The sequence below is a fragment of the Triticum urartu genome, chromosome 1A (genome assembly GCF_056163025.1).
Source record: "Triticum urartu cultivar PI428250 chromosome 1A, HENAU_Tu73, whole genome shotgun sequence".
Classification (NCBI taxonomy): Eukaryota; Viridiplantae; Streptophyta; class Magnoliopsida; order Poales; family Poaceae; genus Triticum; species Triticum urartu.
In genome coordinates this window covers 368,979,814-369,002,340 of record NC_141873.1, presented here as the reverse complement: position 1 = coordinate 369,002,340, position 22,527 = coordinate 368,979,814, and positions in this window count along the sequence as shown.

Sequence of the window (22,527 nt, the reverse complement as noted above, 5' to 3'; positions counted from 1 at the left end):
GCCTTCAGCTCGTTGAAGACGCGAAGAAGCTGGCCAGCATGAGGCGCTTGTCGGAAGCCTACCAGCGGGAGATGGATCGCGCCGTCGGCGGCTCGCCGGCCCCGGCAGGGCCCAGCCGCCTTGGCGCGGTCCGGCAGCGCGGCGTAGCCATCGCCAACCTATTTGGGGCAAGCCGCCCTATGTACGCTACACCAGCGGAGAACATCCGAGCCGCCCAGGCAGCGGCGGACGAGCTGGACAATTTCGAGGGTGAAGAACGCCGCCTCATGATGGAGCGAGTCCAACGGCTTCTCGACGCGGCCGCCGCGCAGAACGAGGCCGGCTGCCGCGCGGAGGCGCCTCAACGGCCCAACGACGACCTTCACCGAGACCAAGGCGCGACGTCTCGGACGCCGACTGGCGGCGGCCGAGGAAGAAGAGACAAGGAGCCGACTGTCAGCCACAGTCGGACTCGCATTACCATAGAGCGCGACCGAGACGGCCGCCCAAGGGCAGTGGAACGACGGGACGACTGTCCGCCTCCCCCTCCCCGCAAGGAGAGGCGAGTCTCCCCGCCGCCTGTTGACCATCCGACTCTCGGTGACCGCCTTGGCCACCGAGAGGGAGTTGGAGAGAACGACGCCCGCCATCGGATCGACCGACTCCACCGATCCTTAGCGCTGGAAGAAGAAGACGAGTTGGGTCCGCCTTGTTTCGGGCCCCGCATTTGGGACGAGCCCTTTCCCAGAGAGTTCACGCTCCCAAGAGACACGCCCAAGTATACTGGCTCCGTGAAGCCAGAAGACTGGCTAGTCGACTACTCCACGGCTGTCAGCATAGCAAACGGCAACAAGCGTGTCGCCGTAAAGTACGTTTCGCTCATGCTCCAGGGCACAGCCCGGACATGGCTGAACAGCCTAAAGCCCCACAGCATCAATAGCTGGGTCGACTTCACCGAAGCGTTCGTCCGCAACTTCACCAGCACGTACAAGCGTCCTCCCAAGCCTCGTCAGCTCTCCTTGTGTGTGCAAGGCCCCAACGAGTCGACTCGCGATTACCTCACGCGTTGGGCCGAGCTGCGGAACTCCTGCGAGGGCGTGCACGAGGTGCAGGCCATCGAGTACTTCACGGCCGGGTGCAGAGAAGGCACCCTCCTCAAGCACAAGCTCCTTTGCGATGAGCCAGAAACCCTCGACGAGCTGCTGATCATAGCGGACAAGTACGCCACAGCCGACTCCTCCATGAAGGCGGAGATTCAAATTAGCACGACCTGCAAAGTGGCTCCTCAAGCTCCAAGAACTCCGGCGGCAGATGCCGGCTGGCGACCACAGCAGGGCGACAACAAGTGCAAGGCCCCGCAGCCGGCTTCCAGCAGCCGGCAGGTCGCGACCGTTGAAGCCCAGCAGCCAGCTGAGCAGCCCCCGCCTAAGCGACAGAAAGGTGGCAAGCCAAACTGGTTGCCTGCCTTCTCCTATGAGCAGACCTTGGATGGACCTTGCAAGTTCCACAGCGGCGCAAAGCCGTCGAATCACACCACCCGGAAGTGCCACTAGCTCACCAGGATCGCCAAGGAAGACGGCCTCCTGCCTTCCCCGCCGGCTGGGCAGCCGCCTCCGCCCCAGCAGCCGGCTGTCAGGCCAGTCGGCACGGTACAAGACGAATACCCCGAAGAGCATGGAGCCTATGTGGTGTTCACCAGTGTAGCTGATGATCGACGCAGCAGGCGGCTGCAGCGACAAGAGGTGAATGCAGTAGCGTCGGAGACGCCAGAGTTCATGCATTGGTCTGAGAAGCCCATCAGCTGGAGCAGGGTTGACCACCCAGAAGTGATGCCGAGTCCGGGCTCCTATGCCTTGGTCCTGGACGCCACCTTTGCTACGGACAGGCGAGCCGCGCGTTTCTCGCGAGTTCTGATAGACGGGGGCAGCAGCATCAATATCCTATACAAGGACACCATGGAGAAGTTAGGAATCAAGCAAAGACAGCTTCAGAACAGCCGATCTGTGTTCCACGGCATCGTTCCTGGGCTTTCCTGCTCGCCAATCGGCAAGATCCTGATGGACGTCCTCTTTGGGGACAAAGTTCACTTCCGTAGAGAGCTTGTTTGGTTTGAGGTGGTGGATCTTGAGAGCCCATACCATGCGCGGCTTGGCCGACCTGCCTTGGCCAAGTTCATGGCGGTCCCCCACTATGCCTACCTCAAGATGAAGATGCCCAGTTCCAGGGGAATTCTGACTGTGGCTGGCGACTATCGGAAGTCATCTGCTTGCGCAGCTGAGAGCAGTCGGCTGGCCGAGTCCCTGGTAATCGCGGCTGAGAAGCGGCTCCTTGAGCGAGTTGTGGCGATGGCCGACAAGCAGCCTGAGGTATCGCCCAGCCCAAAAGAGTCGGAGGCTGAGGGTTCGTTCAAGCCGGCCAAAGAGACAAAGAAGATACCCTTGGACCCGGAGCACCCAGAGAAGTACGCCGTGGTAGGTGCAAACCCCGACAGCAAATAGGAAGGCGAGCTCGTCGATTTCCTCCATGAGAATCGGGACATCTTCGCATGGTCCCCCAAAGACATGCCAGGTGTACCGACGGAATTCGCCGACCACAAGTTACATGTCCGATCTGATGCAAAGCCGGTCAGACAGCCCCTGCGCCGCTTATCAGAAGAGAAGAGAAGAGTTGTCGGAGAAGAGATAGCCCGACTCCTAGCAGTCGGCTTCATTATGGAAGTGTTCTTTCCAGAATGGCTAGCAAATCCGGTCCTGGTACTAAAGAAGAACAAGAAGTGGCGAATGTGTATCGACTACACGAGCCTCAACAGGGCCTGCCCCAAGGACCCATTTGCTTTACCAAGAATCGATCAGGTGATAGACTCCACAGCCGGATGCGAGCTGTTGAGTTTTTTGGATGCATACTCAGGATATCACCAGATCAAGCTAGACCCGGATGACAGACTGAAAACTGCTTTCATCACGCCGTTTGGAGCCTTCTGCTACCTCACCATGACGTTCGGCTTAAGGAACGCCGGCGCCACCTTTCAGCATTGCATGAAGAAGTGCCTCCTCAAGCAGCTCGGCAGGAACACCCACGTTTACGTGGACGACGTGGTGGTGAAGACGGAAAAGCGTGCGACACTGCTGGAAGACCTCAAGGAGACTTTTGAGAACCTGCGCCATTTCCAGATCAAGCTCAACCCCGAGAAGTGTGTCTTCGGAGTACCAGCCGGCCAGCTCCTTGGCTTCCTGGTCTCTGAACGCGGCATAGAATGCAACCCAGTAAAGATCAAGGCCATTGAGAGAATGGAGGTACCCAGCCGACTGTTGGACGTGCAGAAGTTCACCGGCTGCTTGGCATCCATCAGCCGATTCATTAGTCGGCTGGGCGAGAAATCTCTCCCCTTATACCAACTCATGAAGAAGACCACTTTTTTTGAGTGGAACCATAAGGCGGACGAAGCTTTTCCCCAGTTGAAGAAGATGTTGACTACTCCACCCGTCCTGGCGGCTCCGACTCCCAAGGAACCTATGCTCCTGTACATCGCCGCCACCAGCCGAGTAGTCAGCACGGTCATTGTAGTGGAGCGCAAGGAAGAAGGCAAGGCGCTGCCTGTCCAGAGACCGGTATATTACCTGAGCGAGGTACTGTCGACCTCCAAGCAGAACTACCCCCACTACCAGAAGATGTGCTATGGCGTACACTTTGCTGCCAAGAAATTGAAGCCTTACTTTCAAGAGCATCCAATCACGGTGGTCTGCACGGCCCCACTTGCCGAGATCATTGGTAGCCGAGATGCTTCTGGCCGAGTGGCCAAGTGGGCCATAGAGCTGGCTCCCTACACCATCCACTACCAGCCCCGCACCGCTATCAAGTCACAAGCACTGGCAGACTTCCTCGTCGACTGGGCCGAGACCCAGTACCTACCTCAAGCACCTGATTCCATCCATTGGCGAATGCATTTCGACGGCTCCAAGATGCGCACTGGCTTGGGAGCCGGCGTCGTCCTCACCTCTCCCAAAAGCGACAAGCTCAAATATGCGCTGCAAATCCACTTTGCCGCTTCCAATAATGTCGCCAAGTACGAGGTGCTCATTCACGGGCTCCGGCTTGCCAAAGAGCTTGGCATCCGCCAGATCTTGTGTTATGGCGACTCGGACTTAGTGGTCCAGCAATCATCTGGCGACTGGGACGCGAAAGATGCAAACATGGCATGCTACCGTTTCCTCGTGCAGCAACTCAGCGGGTATTTCGAAGGGTGTGAGTTCCTCCATGTGCCAAGAAATGACAACGACCAAGCAGATGCCTTGGCACGAATAGGCTCTACCCGCCAAGCAATACCATCTGGCGTCGCCCTTCAACGCCTCCTCAAGCCGTCTATCAAGCCTTCACCAGAATCAGACTCCATTTTTGTGCCGGCTCCTCTTGAAGACGGCGGATCCGACTCCAGAGCTCCCGCAGTCGGAATGAGGATTTTGGCGGAAGACCCAAAAGCTGCCACAGCCAAACCCGGCCCGGGGACTACGGTGGCGGACTCGAAGACTCCAGAACTCGGCCCCAGGACTGCGCTAGTCGGCCTGGGGACTTCATCAACCCAGCAAGCGGCTGTTGACCCCAACCCGCCGCCTCCCAACCCAACCGCCCTCGTCCAAGTCGCAGTTCTGGCAGTCGAAGAAGTAGCAGCACCCTCATGGGCCCAGCCCATCCTCAAATTCCTGGTGAACAAAGAGCTGCCGACTGATGAAACTTCAGCTCGGCAAATACAACACCGGGCAGCAGCCTACACCATAGTCAACAGAGAGCTGGTCAGGCGCAGCGTCACTGGTGTCTACCAGCGTTGCGTAGAGCCAGAGCAAGGCCAAGCGATTCTCAAAGACATCCATCAAGGCGAGTGCGGCCACCATGCGGCTTCAAGAGCACTCATCTCCAAAGCCTTTCGACACAGTTTCTTCTGGCCAACTGCCTTGGAAGAGGCCAAGGAGCTGGTCCAAAGATGCAAAGGGTGTCAGAAGTTCAGCTCCAAGCCGCACCATCCAGCTTCCGCACTCAAGACCATCCCCATTGCCTGGCCTTTCGCAGTTTGGGGTCTAGACATGGTGGGACCATTCAAAACAGCACGAGGTGGTTTAACTCACTTACTTGTCGCAGTGGAAAAGTTCACCAAGTGGATAGAAGCAAAGCCAATCAAGAAGCTGAACGGTCCGACTGCCGTAACTTTCATCTCCGATATCACAATTCGGTACGGCATACCACACAACATCATCACCGACAACGGCACAAATTTTGCCAAAGGCGCCTTGGCCCGTTTCTACGCAATACAGGGCATCCGACTGGACCTAGCATCCGTCGCCCACCCGCAGTCAAACGGCCAAGTGGAGCGAGCAAACGGCCTCATCATGTCCGGCATCAAGCCTCGGTTGATCGAGCCTCTGGAGTGCATGGCTGGCTGCTGGCTCGACGAGCTGCCAGCCGTCCTCTGGAGTCTGCGCACGACTCCAAACAAGTCAACCGGCTTCACGCCCTTCTTCCTCGTCTACGGTGCCGAAGCCGTCATCCCAGCGGACATAGAGTTCGACTCCCCACGAGTCACCATGTACACCAAGGAGGAAGCAGAAGAAGCACGACAAGACGGCGTCGATCTACTGGAAGAGGGCCGGCTGTTGGCACTCGGCCGGTCCAGCATCTACCAGCAGAGCCTGCGCCGATACCACAACAAGAAGGTCAGGCCAAGATCTTTCCAAGAAGGTGACCTTGTGCTCCGGCTGATCCAGCGAACAGCCGGCCAGCACAAGTTGTCGGCGCCTTGGGAAGGCCCTTTCATCATCAGCAAAGTACTGGGCAACGATTCCTACTACCTGATCGACGCTCACAAGCCTCGAGCACGCAAGAGGGACGACTCCGGCAAGGAGACAGAGCGGCCATGGAATGCAAATCTCCTCCGGAGATTTTACAGTTGATGCAGTATGTACCACGCTACCTTTTGTATTAAAGTACCAAGACTTCGGGCCCCCCGAGACGAGCTCGGGGACTACCCTCTTTTGTCTGTATGATAAAAATTATGCCTACAAGTATGATACTCTTTGTCATGCCGCTTGGCACCGGGCTCGACAAGTCGGCCTGGGGACTTGCCGCCTTGCACTATGAAATGCTTCCTGCAGCCGGACAAGTAGTGTGTAACACCTAAACCGTCTTCTGTCAGAAGCCGCAGCTCACAGAGCGACTGTACTATGGGCAGAGGTAAGGTGGAATGGGTGTTCGCATGAAAAATGGTTAAGGACTCAAAGCATAGAACATAGCTCAAGACGGCTTCCAGCCTTTTTGCAAACCGACTCTCGGATAGTCGGATTGCCGTCTTTTATCTAACTTGCTCAAAAAAATCTTGAAAACGGCCAAGTACTTGCTTTCCCAAAGTAGCCTAGCACTTGATCCAGCGACAGTCCGCAGAGCAGCTGTCCGATTAAAAGGCAGGCAACTAAGAGAAAGCGGCAAAGGAAAAAAGCCAAAAGAGCAATTAGCAAGAAAAGATAGAACTCAGATAAATATATTTACATAACATAGGCCCTTGGTCGAATTTTCGAGTAGAGGTTCAAAATACACCCCGCGGGTGGAATTGTGCGAATTAACAAGTTCTTCAAAGACTACTGAAGTAGACAAAACAAAGATACAGCGGCAGCTTAGGAAGCAGCAGACGGACTCGGAGGGTCGGAGCAGGCGCCAGCGCCAGGCGTCGGGGCGGCCGGCTGGCTAGTCTCGGCTTGGTCGCCTCCGGCGACAGTCGGGTCGGTCGCACGCGGCTCGTTGCTGGAGGCACGGTCGAGCTGAGGCTGGCCGTCTGCTCCATCTTATGGTGCTTCCGCCTCGCCTCCGTCCTCCGCCTCGCCCTCTTCCTCGATGCTGGAGCCAATCACCTCCGCCGAGTCCTCGCCGTAGTCTCGGTTCATCCCAAACCACTCCGGCGGTACCTCCTCGCCGCCTTCAGACCGCTCGGGCACGAAGATGCTGGTGTCGGTGTACTCGGCGACCACCGCAGCACACTTGACGAGGGCGTCTTCCACGGCCGCTAGCTCCGGCTGGGCCTCCGACCGAAGCGTGGCCAGCCGGTCTAGGTCCAGCCCCGGATACCATGCCTTGACGAACTCCAAGGCCCGGCGCGCTCCAGCTCGGGCCGAAGAGCCCTTCCAGGCCTCAAGACGACCAGCCGTGACCTCCAGCCAGCCGGCCGTCAGGCTGGGGGTGCGTGGAGCCTGCATATCCAGCCACAGGGCGGCAATCGCCTGGGCACCGACACGCTGAAGCCGGTGCAGCATCCAGTGAGCCGGCCGGAGGCGAGCCTCGATGCTCAGGATGTGCTCGTCAAGAGTTCGGGGGGCATCGGCGACAATCTCTGTGCCCTCCGCCCTCCGACCTTCACGGTCAGCCTCGATGGCTTGGATGGCGGCCTGCAACTGCCTAGGGAAGAAGTCTGCAAAGACGTGAAGAAACGAAGAAGCTAGTCAAAAACCAGGAGTCGGCACGACTTAAATCGGCAGCTCGAAGAAAGAAAATAAAGAGGCTCTCCATCAACGATGTCTTCAATCTCGTGGAAGCCGGAGGACAGCAGCGCCTCCTTGTCAGACCAGGAGGAGCGCTCGCTTGCGAACTCGGCCAAGAGGGCGGTTTCCGTCTCCTCCGCCTCCCTCTGCGACGTCACAAGCAGCTCCTTCTGCTGTGCCAATTGAGTGGCCAGCAGATCGTGCTCCGTGGCGATCTTGCTGCACTCCTCCTCTTTGGCGCGCAAAGCGGAGTTGGCATCGCTCAGCTGTTGTTGAAGAGCAGCGTTGGCCCCTGAGAAGAAGAAAGAAAGAAATCGTCAGGCCACCAGTAAAGAAGGTCGCCGGGGAGATCCGGCCCGACTGCTCAGCAGTCGGCCCGAATCTCGGGGACTTCAGCCCGCGGGTGCGCCAGCACGCCCCCGCGAAGAAGGAAAAGGACTTACTCCGGCTCTCCGACAGATCGGCGGCCCGCTTTCCCAGCTCTTCAACGTTACGGTTGAAGGAAGTGACGCGGAGGTTGTGGTAATCCTGCGACGAACGTTTCAGACAAAAAGTTAACACCCAAAGTTCATCAATTGGAGTTCCGAGCTGCCTGCTCAGCAGCCAGCCCGAAACTCGGGGACTACACCCAGTGGGTGCGCTGGCGCGCCCCCACAAAGAGGAACAAGAAAAACAAAAACCAAAGGGAAAAAACATACTCGAACGGCTGCCCGCGACGCCAGGAATGCCTTGGTGCAACTCTGGAGAGCGTCGCCCTCGGCACGAAGCTTCGCCTGGACGTCCAGGAGCGCCTGGTTTAGCGGCCCTGTGCCGCCTCCTCGCACCCACCCAGTAGGCGCGGCGCTTGTTGCCTCGGCGTCTGGGATCGCCGAGCTGGCGGTGCCGGCTTCCAGGGGGCGGGGTGCCGAAGTTGCCTTCTCCAGACGGCGGCGCGTTGGCGAGCCGACTTGAAGAAGTAGCCTCGCCACGGCCTCGTCTTCGGCCGGCGGCACCGGAGGGCCCGCCAGCTGCCCGCCCTCCGCACCTTCAGACGACGGTGGAGGCGGCGGCGGAACGTTCGCATCCAGCGTACAGGGGTCGCCACCCTCCCCCTCCACGACGGGGTTTTCCCCACCAGCTTCCCCAGTCTGGCCCATGAACTCTGGAGGCGGCGGCGCAGAGTTAAACGGAGTGACGAGCACCGCCGACTGGCGGCGTGCGGCTTCCTCAGCCTACTGCTTCGCTGCGGCGGCGGCTTCGGCCTCCGCTAGTTTTTTCTTAGCGGAGGCCGAAGCCTTGTCGGCCTCCGCCTTCTCCAGGCGGAGGGCCTCTTCTTTGTTGTGCTTCTCCTGCGCATTCCGCTCTGTCGCCTCCTGGAGGTCAGCAGCGGGGTCAATCCGCCGAGTGGTGGCGGACATCTCCGCTGACCCCATGATGGAGGCGGCGGTGACCCTCTCAAGAGAGAGGGGAGCCCTGAAGCAAGAGGGGCAAGCAGAGACTCAGACAAGTCACAAAGAAAGAACAAAACTTTGAAGACAGAATACTTACGCGGAGACCAATGGCGGCTTCTTCACTTCCTTACGGAAGCGGATGGCCTTCGCGACCGCCTCGTCCCGCCGGGTCACTGCAGCCGAACCCTTGGGCTTCTTCGGCCGACTGCCGAACAAGGTCGGCATGGCCCTGCGCTTCTTTCCGCCGCCTGGAGCGCCCGGCGCGCCAGAAGAGCCCGCGCCAGGTTGGCTGGCTCCTGGCCGATGGCAAGGGGCGACTTCTCCCTCGGTGTCGTCGTCAGGCCAGTCGGCGAAAGTGGCTGAAGGCCTGAAGTCGCCTGCTGTCCCTCCTCCTCCCTTGGCGTCGTCCTCGAAAGCCGCCGCCCCTAGATTGGGGTCGTCGACGTCGCTCTCCGCCCGGTCGGCAAGGAACTCGTGGGCCGGCCCCGAGGTGCCGGCTGGTGGGTGGAGGAGGGGATTCTAACCAAAGCCGGCTGGTCAAAACAAAACTCGGCAAGAAGAAGACAATCCAAAGAAAGAAAAGAAACGCGACTCACCACGGGCGGGGGGTTGGCGCGGGAGCACGGCTCCTTGCCGAATCGCCAGTCCTCCAGGAGCCTGCTGTCCGAGAGGTAGTTCACCATGAAGGCCACCTCTTCGTGAGGCATGTCCTTGGTGCACATCCGACTCGGGTCGCGGTGCCCGCTCATCTGGCATATCATATGAGGGCGGCCTTGGAGTGGGAGAACTCGGCGCGAAACAAAGACGGCCAGCCGGTCCGGACCAGTCAGACCCTCCGACTGCGTCAGCACTCAGAGTCGCGTGATGGCGCCGGCTCCTGCAGGCGTCAGCGACTTGGCCCGGTACGAGCAGTTGGGCAGTCGCCCAGCCGGCGGGCCGGCTTCGAAAGCCGGCAAGTTGACCCAGTATCCCCTCGCGGAGGCGTTCTTGACGTAGAAGTAGGATCTCTGTCACATCTTCACCGACTTGATCAGCGAGATGGAGGGGTAGGGATTATCGGGCCCCGACCTTCGCACAACGATGAAAGCGCCGCACTGAGCCGGCACACCCGCAGCCTGGGTGCTGAGCTTGGAGAAGAAGAACTCCCCCCAAAGCTCGAGGGTGGGGAGGACTCCGAGGAAGCCTTCGCACATGGCCACGAAGGTGGACAGCAGCACCACTGCATTGGGGGTAAGGTGGTGCGGCTGGAGGCCATAGAATTCAAGAAAGGACCGGAAGAAACTGCTTGCCGGCAGCCCCAACCCACGCAGGCAGTGCGAGCGGAAGATAACCCGCTCGCCCTCCTACGGCGCCGGGGAAATCTCCCCCTTCGGCGCAAGACGCACCTACACGCGATCCTCGCCGGGGAGCCGACGAGTCCGGCGAAGGAACTCAATGTGGTCTTCATGAACTTCGGAGCCGTCCCAGGTGCCGGCGCGCACTGGGGGAGGCGCGGCGGCGGAGGAAGAACTCATCACGAGCTGTCGCCGAAGCGTTCGCCGGAGCTTGGGCGCGCGGCGGAGCGGAGAAGAGTAGAGGAAGGAGGAGAACGAGGAGTAGTGGGAAGGAGGGGTGCGCGTGCCCCCCTCTTCCCCCTACTTATAGCCTTGTGGGCTGCGAAGCCGAGGGGGCGGACGTGGGGATTTACTGCGCCCACGACCCCACGACCCCCACAATCCACGATGAAGTTACTGCGCAGTAACTTCACGGGAATCCCAACCGTCCACCGGGGCCGCAGCGGATCCGCTCGGGCGCCGAGGCGCGGTAGTGGAAGGCCTCGCCTATGGGCCTGTCCCGTCACGCGCGTAGGCTGGCAGGACGGCCTAGCCACGTGCCCTCGCATGACAGGCCTAGAACGGGCGGCGGCCTGGAGGCTTAGCTAGCACGCCACTTAAATCCCGCCGCGACGTTCGAAATACTGAGCGAGTCGGAATTGAGTGAGTCCGAGTTGAGAAAGTCCGACTCCTTCTAGTCGGCCCGGCAGAAGTCAATCAAAGACCATGTGTTGAGCACCCGGAAAGAGAAACTGCTGAGGCTTCTCGGCCGATCGTCCGTGGCGCCTCACCAGCTTTGGGGACTACTGTCGGAGTAATGGGCCACGGGTAGGCCAACCCGGGTCCCAGAACCTTTCAAGACATCGGGGCAGGTTGCGCCCCTCAAGACCCCAGGACGAAGAGCCACCTCCTGAGGAGTCGACGGCAAGACGACCGACTGCCCGCTCACGGCCGAGTCCCAGGGACAACTTCTAGAGAAGCCGGCTTTGGGGAGTCGGCCAGCGACTCCAACAAACCCCGTGACCTCATCAAAGGGGACGAGGCAGGGGCGTGGCTACAGTGAAGCCCACCCCCGCCCCTCACCAAGGGCAGGCATGGCCACAGCATGCCGTACCCCGGAAGATCTCCGTGCGGCGTGGCACTGTTGCCATGCCGGCCCTGACATCAGCACCGCAGGGCCGAATCCTGCACCCACGGCAGCTTGTCTGTACGGCCTGGAGGCAGCAGGACCCATCAGTCAGTGAGACCTCGGGAGACGGCAGGAGAACCACCAGTCGGACCCGTCGGGAGTCGGCCCGGGGGAGTCGGCCGAGCCCTCCCCCGAGGCCCATGTGCCATTAATCAAGATGTGATGGGGAGAGGCAATAGTGATTGCCCGCCAGGCGGCGGGGCTGTTGCCACGACCTCATGATCAAGCCCGCGTCATCAGAAGCACGGCCATAGTAAGCAGCAGCCGGCAAGACCCGCCCGCGGCGGACGCGGGCTGTCGGCTCCGTACTAGGTCAGTCGGCGGGCCCCAGCGGTCGGCAGAGAAGACGGAGGCCAGAGACACTGACGGCTGGGCCCGCGCCCATCCGGATTACCATTGTACCCCTAGGGGGTAGGCCTATATAAACCCCCCAGGGCACCCATGCAAAGGGTTGGAACCCATTAGCTCTAGACCAGGTCATATAGAAGGGAGAGAGCTAGCCTTGCCCTCTCCTACCACCAGAAAACAGCTCAAGGAGCAACCGTGTAAACACTTTGCCATAGTGATCATGCGGAGACCCCGCAGAGCAGCAGTAGGGGTTTTATCTCCCTGGAGAGCCCCGAAGCTGGGTAAGATTCACCGGCGTGCATATCTTCGCCTCATCCCGTTTCTAGGCACCGGCGACGTTCTACTCGCCCCCACCATGATAAGCCATCCGTTGGCATATGTCGCACCAAACCCCCTACACCCCCGGAGGCATAGTTTGTTCTTACTCGGAGTCAAGTTTGTGCTTTTATTCCGGACACCTAATAGATTCGGGCGACTCTCCTTGTTAGAATTGTTTTTCGTTGTATTGTTTTAATTCAAATGCAAGAAGACGACTTTCTGTGTGTCAGTGTTTCAGGTCACAGGCACGACTGTCAAGCCAACAAATGCACAAAGGCACGGTTGTCAAGCCCACAAATCGCATGTCATGTAATTATCCAGAGTCACCTTTGAGTCTCTTTGTGTTCCAAATGTATCCGTTGACTTTATTAACAGGACAGGCACGGTCAGGATGTCGAGCGAGGCATGCGTGTGTTTTATGCGGAGCCACGTTCGTGCTTTGATTGCGGAAACACAACGTTTCGACCGGCGCGTCTCCACCTACTCGGTTGTGAACTCCACGTGGCGCCGCCACGGAAACCCAAGGGTCTAACGGACGTCTCCTTCGGTGACGTCACTCTGGCTCGTCGCCCGAGGCCAGTCTCCGGTTATTTATGGCGGACGGATGGAGTTTCAAAACCCTGGCCACATACTCTTCCATCCTCTGCCCGCCGCCAGGCCATTCATTCCTCCTGGTGCTCTCTATCCTCGCCCTCTCCGCCATGGCTGGTCAGGATGAGACTACTGCGGAACCCAGTGTCCAGACACTGCAGGAGATCCAGGCTGACAAGGGCTCCTCATCTGTAAGTTCACTCTGCTTCCACTTCATTCATTTTTTCTTTCCTTCAGCTACTTGGTTTAGTTGTGAAATGTGAATAAGCCAGACGGAGTCTCGAAACCCTAGCCACATCCCCTTCATCCTTTTGTCCGCCTCCAGGCCATCCACTCCTCTTGATGATCTCTATCCTGACACTCTCAGCCATGGCTGTGCAGAAGGAGACTCCTCCAGAGCGCCATGTCCAGTCGTAGGATAAGAGCTCAGCTAGCGAGGGTTCCTCATCTGTGAGTTCCCTCTGCTTCGCCTTCATTTGTTTTTTCTTTCTTTCGGCTACTTGATTTAGTTGTGAAACATGGATCATTGTGGTGAGCTTCATCCTAATGTTGATGAGGGTGCGTCCTGCCATCAATCTGGCATCTTCTCCTTTGACCAGCTGAAGAACATGTTCAATGCTGTGGAAGACTTCCTGAAGATATCCACGAAGTTGTACGAAGAGAACAAAGCCGTCATTGCACTTCTGATGCATGAGAAGGCGCAGCTCGAACTTCAGCGCGATGAGCTGAAGCTGCAATCATACGTTATGAAGAAACAGATCGAGGAACTTCGTGCCGAGCAACCAAAAAAGAAGTATCGCCGGACTAAGTAGACAGCATCGACCCTGATCCTCGTATCTGAAGCTGTCACTAGAAGTTTCTTGTGTTGTCATCCATTACCTTGTGCCATCAGTAACTTTGATAACAAATGTGTTCCTGGGCACGTACATTCCAAGTTTATGGGTACGGATGAACATTAACGTAATGGCCAGTTCTAGAGACGTTGTTTTTAAAAGCACGGACGTGAATTCTCCGCAACCAAAGTTTTTGAACCAACTAGAGTCATGTCTTGTGCACACATGAAGGCGCCCTTTCTCTGTTCAGTGTTTCGTGTTACAAGAAGGCATAGTCGATGGTATTACATAGAGTCACGCTAGCTTGTGACTCTATCAGACAAAGACGCACGGGCGTTTAGTGTTAAGGGTCACAGGCACGAGCATAAAACGCTCAAAGGCATGGTCGGTGGTATTACGGACACGAACTCTTATTAATAAAAGTTCACAAGATATGAACTCTCTACGAACACAGTTGCGTACTCAGTTGGGTCACGCTTTTTTCTTGATGTTACGTATATTATTTGATAGAAGCGCGGAGGTTTGGATACTAATGGTTACAGTGTTAAGGTTCACAGGCACGGGCGTACAGTCCTCAAAGGCATGATATTGTATTATATAGAGTGACGCTCGCCTGTCTTTGTGTTCCGAATGATTCCATCCACTCAATCAGATGAAGAAGCACAGTCGTTAAGCCCACTAAGGCAAAGCTTTGTCTTACGCACAACCACTTTTACTTTGTGAGGCACAGAATGGCTTATTCGAGAGACGCTGGTCTGGTATATTGCTCGCATGGCCGTGAGTCCCAGAAAGTCACGGCTTGCCATTGTTAAGAATCACCTTAGTTTGTCTACGTGGTCCAAATGAATCCGTTGAACTGTCCGCGAGCACAGGCACCGCCATGAAGCCTAGACAGGCATGGGTTATGCTTTACATGGGATCACGTTCGTGCGTTTATAGCGGAAGCCCGCAGCAGCCGCCTCATCCTTGATTCAGTGTTCCGGGTCACAGGCACGAGCATGAAGCACTCAAAGTCATGGTCGGTGGTATTACATAGAGTCACGCTAGACTGCGACTCTATCAGAGGAAGATGCACGTGCGTACAGCCCTCAAAGGCATGGCGTGCTATTATATAGAGTACAAAGGTTTTCTGATTGTATTTCGAATGAGTCGGTGGGCTCGGTCAAAAGGAGAGGCAAGCACGTCAAGCCCTCGGAGGCATAGTTTGTTCTTACTCGGAGTCACGTTTGTGCGTTTATTATGGACACCTAATAGATTCGGGTGACTCTCCTTGTTAGAATTGTTTTTCGTTGTATTATTTTAATTAAAATGCAAGAAGACGACTTTCTGTGTGTCAGTGTTTCAGGTCACAGGCACGAGTGTCAAGCCAACAAATGCACGAAGGCGACTTTATATGTTTAGTAGCATGACTGTCCTTTACGCGTGTCAGTGTTTCAGGTCAAAGGCACGGTTGTCAAGCCCACAAATCGCATGTCATGTAATTATCCAGAGTCACCTTTGTGTCTCTTTGTGTTCCAAATGCATCCGTTGACTTTATTACCAGGACAGGCACGGTCGGGATGTCGAGCGAGGCATGCGTGTGTTTTACGCGGAGCCACGTTCGTGCTTTGATTGCGGAAACACAACGTTTCGACGGGCGCGTCTCCACCTACTCGGGTGTGAACTCCACGTGGCGCCGCCACGGAAACCCAAGGGTCCGACGGACGTCTTCTCCGGTGACGTCGCTCTGGCTCACCGCCCGAGGCCAGTCTCTGGCTATTTATGGTGGACGGACGGAGTTTCAAAACCCTAGCCACATACTCTTCCATCCTCTGCCCGCCACCAGGCCATTCATTCCTCTTGGTGCTCTCTATCCTCACCCTCTCCACCATGGCTGGTCAGGTGGAGACTACTACGGAACCCATTGTCCAGATACTGCAGGAGATCCAGGCTGACAAGGGCTCCTCATCTGTAAGTTCATTCTGCTTCTGCTTCATTCGTTTTTTCTTTCCTTCGGCTACTTGGTTTAGTTGTGTAACGTGAATAAGCCAGACGGAGTCTTGAAACCCTAGCCACATCCCCTTCGTCCTTTTGTCCGCCTCCAGGCCATCCACTCCTCTTGCTGTTCTCTATCCTAACACTCTCAGCCACGGCTGTGCAGAAGGAGACTCCTCCAGAGCGCCATGTCCAGTCGCAGGAGAAGAGCTCGACTAGCGAGGGTTCCTCATCTGTGAGTTCGCTCTGCTTCGCCTTCATTCATTTTTTCTTTCTTTCGGCTACTTGATTTAGTTGTGAAACATGGATCATTGTGGTGAGCTTCATCCTAATGTTGATGAGGGTGCGTCCTGCCATCAATCTGACATCTTCTCCTTTGACCAGCTGAAGAACCTGTTCAATGCTGTGGAAGACGTCCTAAAGATATCCACGAAGTTGAACGAAGAGAACAAAGCCGTCATTGCACTTATGATGCATGACAAGGCGCAGCTCGAACTTCAGCGCGATGAGCTGAAGCTGCAATCATACGTTATGAAGAAACAGATCGAGGAACTTCACGCCGAGCAACCAAAAAAGAAGTATCGCCGGACTAAGTAGACAGCATCGACCCTGATCCTCGTATCTGAAGCTGACACTAAAAGTTTCTTATGTTGTCATCCGTTACCTTGTGCCGTCAGTAACTTTGATAACAAATGTGTTCCTGGGCACGTTCATTCCAAGTTTATGGGTACGGATGAACATTAACGTAATGGCTAGTTCTAGAGACGTTGTTTTTAAAAGCACGGACGTGAAGTCTCGGTAGCCAAAGTTTTTGAACCAACTAGAGTCATGTCTTGTGCACACATGAAGGTGCCCTTTCTTTGTTCAGTGTTTCGGGTTACAAGAAGGCATAGTCGATGGTATTACATAGAGTCACGCTAGCCTGTGACTCTATCAGATAGAGACGCACGGGCGTTTAGTGTTAAGGGTCACAGGCACGTGCAGAAAAGCTCAAAGGCATGGTCGGTGGTATTACGGACATGAACTCTTGTTAATAAAAGTTCACAAGATATGAACTCTCTACGAACACAGTTGCGTACTCAGTTGGGTCACACTTTTTTCTTGATGTTACGTATATTATTCGATAGAAGCGCGGAGGTTTGGATACTAATGGTTACAGTGTTAAGGTTCATAGGCACGGGCGTCCAGTCCTCAAAGTCATGATATTGTATTATATAGAGTGACGCTCGCCTGTCTTTGTGTTCCGAATGATTCTGTCCACTCAATCAGATGAAGAAGCACGGTCGTTAAGCCCACTAAGGCAAAGCTTTGTCTTACGCACAGCCACGTTTACTTTTTGAGTCACGGAATGGCTTATTCGAGTGACGCTGGTCTGGTATATTGCTCGCACGGTCGTGAGTCCCAGAAAGTCACGGCTTGCCATTGTGTAGAATCACGTTAGTTTGTCTACGTGTTCCAAATGAATCCGTTGAACTGTCCGCGAGCACAGGCACTGCCATGAAGCCCAGACAGGCATGGGTTATGCTTTACATGGGATCACGTTCATGCGTTTATAGCGGAAACCCGCAGCAGCCGCCTCATCCTTGATTCAGTGTTCCAGGTCATAGGCACGGGCATTAAGCGCTCAAAGGCATGGCCGATGGTATTACATAGAGTCACGCTAGACTGTGACTCTATCAGAGGAAGATACACGTGTGTACAGCCCTCAAAGGCATGGCGTGCTATTATATAGAGTACAAAGGTTTTCTGATTGTATTCCGAATGAGTCGGTGGGCTCGGTCAAAAGAAGAGGAAAGCACGTCAAGCCCTTGGAGGCATAATTTGTTCTTACTCGGAGTCACACATGGAGCACAGCCTTAGTGCATGCTTTTTTTCGTGTGTCTGTGTCTGGATAAATGTCTTAAGGAAATGCAAATTGGTTCGGTCAAACACACTGCATCAACCGAATTGGTTCGAATACCCGTGAGGCAGTTGGAAATGCCAATTTTTTTTCTATGGGTACCGACACGTATGGTCCCCTCGCCATCCACACAAACATGCCACCACATGTACCACATTTGTCTAAGTGCACCTAGTACTCCACATCATTTTCAACTTCTTCCTCCCCTTCTCGACTAGCGCCGCCGCCGCCAGCTCCTGACGACGCATCTCTTCGCCGCCTGATCTGCGCGGCCGCCACCAACTCCGGTAAGTAGGTGAGATCTCCCCTCATCCCCCTCGCGAATCTTCTTCCCTTCCCAAACCGCATGCATCTCCCTCCGGGCACAGATCTAATACAGAAATTTTATTTGATCCATGTGGTAGATGATTTGTTGATAGATATGATGGTTCTTTGTTAGATTGATGGATGTTGTAGTGTAGGATCTGAGCCGTAACAGGGAAAAGAGAGGAAGCACATTGTATTGTACTATGGTAGCGTACAATTCAACTTAGAGTTCAATATATTCTTTGTAGAATGGAGGAAGCACCGTGTCGACTGTGCAAGTCACGGTGCCGGACCAGGCTTTGTACTGCCACGCTGTTCGGCATCTACTTCCATCCTTCTTTTGTTTTTGCAGCGGTAATAATTTATATGAACCTTCTGACAGTTCAGTAATTATGTTTTTATTGCTATTTCCACAAATGCATTGTGTTTGTTATTTGTTTTTATCTTGCACAGATCGTCCCATGCAATGTGAGATTGGCATTCAATGAGCTCGTCGGACACACCGTGACCTTCGACGCTCTTGGGGGGCCGTACACTATGCAGGTTGATAAGGGGCGAACGATCACCCAGATTGGAGGAGATGAATGGGATCGCTTCATCGCCCGCTTGCGTCTTAGTGGGGGTGAATTGATCAGCTTCTCCTTCAGAGCAGAAAGGCCCAGGATTTCTGTTATCTATCTGAATTTGATTTTCGATAGTGAGGATGAAGTTCATGAGGAGGACGATGATGAGGATTCAGATGATGATGAGAACCCACTTGATGAAGCACTCTATGCCCAAAGACTGAGGCTGAGCGGCGATGAAACGTGCAACCTCTGGGACATGCTTCCGCTACGTGAAGACTACGTCGGGATGCCATTCGTGACATGCCTCACAAGGACGAATGTTAAACAGCATCTCATGGTATGTTACTTACTGTGGTAATTACACGATATGCATGATTAATAAGTGTACTAGTTGACATGATATGCATGTTGTAGTACTGTGATATATCCTTATGTAGTGTAGTAATATGCGATGATGTGGTTAGTGTACGTAGTAAACTAATGATATTCTTAATTACTGTAGTAATTTGATGATTAGCGTCTAGTGTAGTGATGTGATGATATATATGCTCAGTGTTGAATCCAATGATATATGTGTCTTCAAGTGTATGATTTGCTGATAATTGCACGTTACATGCTCATATATCATACCAACTGTTTTCAGAAATTACCTAAGAGGTTATCTGTTAGTTGTGGCATCGAGACGCATGAATAAGGCATGGCTGCTGGACTACGCCTTACTAGAACGGGCTCCATCACCACCTGTGCCTACGCAGTGGACACGGACGGTCGCACTGTCTTCAACCGGGCGGGGTGGAAGAAGTTCCTTCATGGCAAGAATCTTCGGGTAGATCAGGGCATCGTACTCACTGTTGCGAACACCCGTTACCGTGACTTGAGGATGATGATCACCATCAACCTCATTTAGAACTGGCTGGGCCATGTTTCGATGTGAAATGAACTTGGTATGTTAGCTCTTGTTTCCAAGTACTTGCCATGTATTACCATACCTATCTATCTATATATATCTAGGTTCAGTAAATAGGCCGTGTATCGCTGTGAAATGAACTTGTTATGTTTCGGGCTTGTTTAGTTGTTGCCCCAGCGGTTATTTGAGACTTCCTTCAACTTGAAACTGTCTTGACTTGTTGTTGGATGCTTGGTGTTGTTGCTTTATTTGAGACTTCCATCAATCCTATTGATGAGAAGGCGAAGGCAAAGCTCGCCCTTCAGTACGACACATACGTTATGACAAGCTCAAGCTGGACGCAGGCACGGGCATGAAGCACTCAAAGGCATGGTCGGTAGTATTATTACATGGACTCACGCTAGCCCGTGACTCTATCAGATGGAGATGCACAGGCGTTTGGCCCACGGAGCCGAACCTCTGTCTTACGCAAAGGCATCGTGTGGTATTATATAGAGTCATGTTCGCTTGTGTCTGTTTTCCAAATGATTCTGTCGACTCGTTTAGACAGAGAGGCACGGGTGAGAAGCCCATCGAGGCATACTTTAGTATTAGAGAGAGTCACGTTCGTGCGTTTGTTGCGCAAACCGAACAGAACTGGGTTCTGATATGAACACTCGCTGTTTACTTTGTGAGGCAATGAGTGGCAGATTAGGGAGACGCTGTTTTTGAACCTTTTTCTTACGCACAGCCACAGGCGTTTTCTCTGTGAGGCACGGAATCGCCTATGCAAGGGGCACTGTTTTTAAAATCTTATTTCCTTGTATTTAAAAGCACAGACGTGAACTCCCTACGGACACGGTTCCGTATTAAGTTGCGTCATCCTTCTTTCTTGATGTTACATATATTATTCGGTATAAAAGGCGTAGACGTTCGTGGCTATCTATATTTCCTTGTATTTAAAAGATGGCGACGGCACGCTTTTAAACAAAGCACAAGCACAGCGGTTCCACGACAAGCACGTCTCGATTTGCAGAAACGGCAGTGTCGTGATTCTACGGGACGCTATGTTCTAGGTTGTGCACCATGTTTCCACCCAAACGTTCACCACAGGGTCATGAACATACACAGAGGAAGTGTCGTGCTGTGATAACAGACGCACAGTCTTACAGGTACAAGTGGCACGCCCGCCTCTGTATTGTAAAATACCTCAGCTAACGAGTTATTTGGAGAGGCACGGCCGTAACATCACACGTGACTGCGTATTCCAGATGACTTTAGTCGCTCGCTCTATTCACAAAAGGAAATCCAAACATACAGACAGTGCACAAAAACATGAAAACTTGATAGTTTTTTGGGCTTGTGAGTTGCTTCACGGCTGAAGATCACAAAAACAAGTTACTGAGAACCTTACAGACAATGGATAAAGTACAAGCCCGAAGTCCAAACTGGAAAGCACGCAACAACACCTATCTCTGACGTCCGGATAACCGTTTTCAACATCCACAGGTCAATGGATCCGGCAAATCCATGATTGGACACTGGTTTGTCCAGATGTGTACTTTTAAATCCAAGTTCATATGCCTACAATACCCTGACAATATAAGACGAGCACGTCTAGAAGCCTTGTTGCCCCATTGAAGCACCTCTTCTTGATGTTCATAAAATCCTTCAGTGATGTTGTTTGGGGGGGAGAGAAACTTGAGCCTCATAGTCTCTAACTCCTTTGCGTTCTGAACAAAGAACTTTGCAAATTCAATGTTTTTGTTGCAGTGTACATATTTTTCCAGCGTTACTGTCTTCAGGCGAATGTCATGCTATTTCAGAAACACCCGGTGCTTGTGGCACCACTTATTTGTTACACCTTCCTCGCGGCATACTCCTCCCTGAAAATGCATGAAGAGTGAGAATACTCGAGGAGTACAAAAGGAGGTAGAGGCCTCGAATATAGTACGCTGTGCATTGTATGTGCTTTCAATGTGTCTGGAAATCGTTACCTCGATAAACAGGTTCTCTAGGCTAGGAAAGCATCGCATCAAGGCAACAACCTTGTTCAGATTTAATGACATGTGGATAAGCAGGGTCTTCACGGATTGAACCGCCATTGATAGGCTGACTACAGACAAAGCCTGCGACAAGCACATATCATAGAATTAGCTCAATAAAAGGTCGCATGACATGAAACTTCGGCAATGCAAGGAATGCAAGTAAAGAGTATAGTGCAAAAGGTGAGCACCTCGATAACTATAGAGCCAAAAACAATCTTGGATTCAGGAAATCCTTCATAAAAATTACCCAAACACTCAAGCTTAGGTGCATGAAAAACAGTTATCTGCAAGTGCCGGCTCTGAATATCGTGAATCAATCGTTTAAGTGAGGGCGCATCCTCAACAACAAGTTCACCATTCTCACAAAGGATACAAATGACTTCAACTTTGCCCGAGTTTATTACGATGCAGTGGTCCAAGTTATTGCAAACAAGCAGGAGCCACTCGAGGGCAGGGCAACCATGGCTGATTATGCTTTGCAGTGAGACGTCTGATATATCAACTTCCAAAAACGAAAGCCTCTTGAGGAGTGGAAGTTTAAATGATCGTGCATACTTGTCAGGTATCTGGCAAAGAGCAAATGTGACGGTGTGCAGTGAGGAGGAAAACAGCAGTGTGGAAGTCGGCGGTGAGGGCGCAGACGAAGATATTTAGTGTGGCAGTGTGATGGTTTTTCCAACAAAACCTGGGAACATGTAATAGAACTCGAGAACCTGGAGATTCTTCAGTCTTGGGGATCGAAGCCATGCGCCAACTATAGAGGGTCTGGAGTGGAGGTAGCACACCGGAATGCAGAGACGATGAACTGTGCCACAATGATCGGAGAGGATGGCTTCCGGAAGGCACGAACCATCAACGTCAGGTTGAAAACTACACCGAGTTCCAAAATATCTAATGCGAATGACATCCTTACTGGGGAGCATGGACAATACGTCTATATGAACTGTTTCTAGGGGCTTAAAGAGACGTGGGACAGGGATCTCACTGCAATCGAGATTCAGAGGAGCAGTGCGCCATAAAGGACGCCATCGACCTGCGAGGATTTGAGTGCGAACGCCTTCCTTAGTGGACAGACGGGAGATCACCTCACCGAGGATGGCGTCCGGGAGGTCGCTGATGCGGTCGGGACCAGACTGCTCTTCTTGATGCTCGGATCCGGTAGGCGCATCCTCGCCGCTTCCAGCCGCTACCGCAAAACCACTAGAGGAAGGCGTCGTCGGTGGCGCGAGCCTGGCCATCTTGGTGCTCGGGGCACCGAAGTAGACCTCCATCTCCGTCTCCATTGCTGGGATCGCGCCGCCTGCGAGCACTGCTATCTGTGGCGTGGATCTG